Genomic DNA, 3,299 nt, shown 5'->3' with positions numbered 1-3,299 from the left:
GAATCTGCCAGGGTCCTTGGATTCTCTGGAGCCAGGAAGGAGACGTGATGGCTCTGTGCCCTCCTATTTGCAGACTCCCAGATACCGACTCTGGCCTCAAAGACGGTCCCAGGGATGGACTTGGCCTGGCTAGGTTTGGTCATTGCTAGGCCATTGGCCTGCGGTTGAAGAGGGTTTATGGCTGGAACAGCTCATATAAACATCCTGCCAAGAGATGAAAAGTGCATGTGGTCATGATGTCCGAGTAAGAAGGTGGGGGCCCAGCTGGGCTCTGACCACACCATTAGTGCCTGTGGCCAGCCTCACTTGATTTCAAGGCCACATTTTAGCCAGGACTGGGGCAGTTTCTGGAGAGCGCCCAGAGAGGGCAGCCAGAGTGGGTAAAGGCCTGCTCTTCGTGCTCTGGAGCCTCAGAGAAAGGTTTTTGTGCCTCAGGGGAGGCAGTGGGTGGAAAAAAACCCAAACCCCAAACCCACCCCCCAAGATGCCATCGAAGGCCTTGCCTCCTCCCAGCCTCTGGGATGTGGGTGTCACACAGGTTGGCCCCTTCCAGCTCTGAGAGTGAGTGATGCTTTCTTTGAGGGGCAGAGCTTCCAGCCTGAGTCCAAAGGGCTAGTTATGGGCAGAGCTGGAAGAGCAGCCCTGGCTTCCTTATTCCTAGCCAGGGCTCTGGTCACTTGGCCCCACTGCCTCTTTGCCTGGCATCCCTATTTTCTTCCTAAGCCACAGCTTGTGTTTAGTTTGAATGGAAGATCTCCTTTCAACTGGCAGCCAGTACCAACCGATGAATAAAGGTATTATCTGAGTGTGTCTGAGAACTGGGTTCCCCATGCAGGACATTCGTTTCCCACCTCCACACCTTTGTGTATGGCTGGCCCCCAGGTTTGGAGCACTTTTCTCTGCCTCCAGGACCTCCAAGCTTCCCTCAAGACTTAGCAGCCTCGTACAGCCTGTGCAGCCTCCTCCAAGAGGCTTTTCCCTATCTCCCTTTCCCTTTCCACCCCACCCCACCCCACTCCCACTCAAATTACTGGTCTTTGCTGCCTTTTTTTTTTTAAACAAATTATATGGATGGCTTCTTCTCTGTAGGACATAAATTGCTTAAAGGCAGAAGTGGTTTCATTTCTTTGCATTCCTACAACCAGCATAGTGACTTTCATACAGTAGGTGCTTCGTGAATGCTTATGGAATGAATGAATGAATGTACAGAAAAGCCCCATGGGTTAGGGTTAATTATAGTTCATAGGGTACTAGCTCTGGGGCTGGAAGATACCTGAGAAGGCTTGGAGTCCCCCCATCCCCGATTTGTTTTTCTGCTCAACAGAAAAGCATTTCTACCATTTGTCTCCATCATTGCTACAATGCATGAGCCCCCATCAGTGTTTCCCCACAATGATTGTTAGTTGATTTTCATGTAGTAAGTCAGACATAATTTGTTTTCAGAGGGAAGTATTTAGGTGTATTGTTGAGGACTAGGGGTGCTGGAACCCTAAAATAGCAACTCGTGGGTCTCGCCCGAATGAATTTGACCCAAGCCTTCTTTAAGCCAAAAACAAAGTTTATTAAAACACTGATAGAAGGTACATATGATTCTAAAAATCCACCATGCTGGCGACATTCTTAAGGAATCTAAGCACCTTGATGGAGGCAAGATGGATCTTCTGTGTAGAACTCTGTGGGAACAGAGAAAGGGTCTAGATGGAATTAAGGGCGTGGCTATCTAGGGTGAGGCCAGGTGCAGACAATGAAAGGGCAGTTAATTAACTGGGAAGGGTTGATTGCCCCAGGTGAAAGCCAGGGACCTGGGTCTCCTGGGTAGGCTGGAGGCTTTTCCTTTTTGGGGTACAGAACCCAAAGACATGGTCTTTTCCTTTTGGGGGTTCAGATCCCATTTCCATCATTCCCCCTCAAATAAATGGGACCCAAATTCTTTTGGGGTAAGGGCAAAGGTCTTAGCTCCTGAAACTGTTTCCTGCTGGCAAAGGGCATAGAGCTCTCCCTGTCTTGAGGGGGTCCCAAAGAAGAGGTTGACTGGGAACAAGCACAGGCTGCATCCAAGGGATGATGAGGGGACATTGGCTGGCACCTACTGTTTGCTACCAACTGTAGGTGAATGGCTTGTAGTCTGGGAGACACAAATCTGACAAGCGAGTCTGAAGGACCCACACTTAATCTGAAGTTACTGAACAGAAGCCAAGTAGACTCATTGGATTTCCTTAATCAGTGCCCCACATTTAGACTTGTCTGTGTATACATTGTTTCCTCTGATAGAATGTCAGTTCCTTGAGAGGGAAAATTGTGTCATCTTTTCAGTCCTCTCCCCAGTGCCTAGCACTGTGCCAGTCCTTAAATGTTTGTTTGTGGATTGAGATGCAAAAGAGGCAGTGAAATTAGGCCAAATTCTTCCCAGTGACTACAGCATGTTGCTAGTAATCAGTCAACATTGATGAAGCACCTACTATGTGCCAGGTACTGTGCTAAGTGCTAGATCCATTCCGTAGGTGAAGAAAGGCAAGGGCTTGGCCAATCCAACTGAAGATTGTGCGTGTTCTTGAGTATTAGCTCTGGCTAAGTCTCGACACATCGTAAGCACATGCCCCTTGTTCGGTCTGACTGAATGGAAGGAGAGTGTGCTTAGGACCCTAGCTCTGGGGGCAATGGAAGCCAGGCTGTCTGGCCCCTTTCCTCTTTCTGCCTTCTTGGGGGTAGCCAGGAAACAAGGGATGGTACAGTCTCTGCTCTTCTTTTTCCCTTCTACGAGAGGAGTCAAGAAAGGTGGCAAAGGACCGGTAAGTGATTCAGGGACCCACAGAACCAGACATGGAACTGCCCCTTGCTTCCTTGCCAACTGCCCAAGGCAACCATAAATCATTCCCCGGGTGGGGTTGGCTGAGGTCCAGTGAGAACATTTTTAGATGACCCTGGCGACCCTCCCTGCAGTCTACAGCCCCTCAACCCGAGGTTTCGGGCACTTGACCTGGGTCTGGGCCAGGATGGGGCAGGCATGCTGTAGGACAGCTTTGGATCTTCTGATCTTCAGAAGGTGCCTGAAAAGGTGGGGAGAACAAAGAACCAGGGACTCAGAGTCAGGAGGGGCTGGGTAGAACGTCGCCTCAGGTGCGACCACAAGTTTCTGAGTTTCTTCATTTGTAAAATGGGATGATATTCCCTGGAGTCCCCACACATGATCCAAATGCCAGCCGTGATGGTGGGGATGGGGATAACCATCACAGGACTGGGTATAGAAATGGAGTTTCTTCTTGGTTTTCCTGCAGCCTAACTTGTGACCGCTGGCAAAG

This window comes from Trichosurus vulpecula, chromosome 4 (genome assembly GCF_011100635.1).
Source record: "Trichosurus vulpecula isolate mTriVul1 chromosome 4, mTriVul1.pri, whole genome shotgun sequence".
In the NCBI taxonomy this organism is placed as follows: domain Eukaryota; kingdom Metazoa; phylum Chordata; class Mammalia; order Diprotodontia; family Phalangeridae; genus Trichosurus; species Trichosurus vulpecula.
This window is presented reverse-complemented; position numbering follows the sequence as displayed.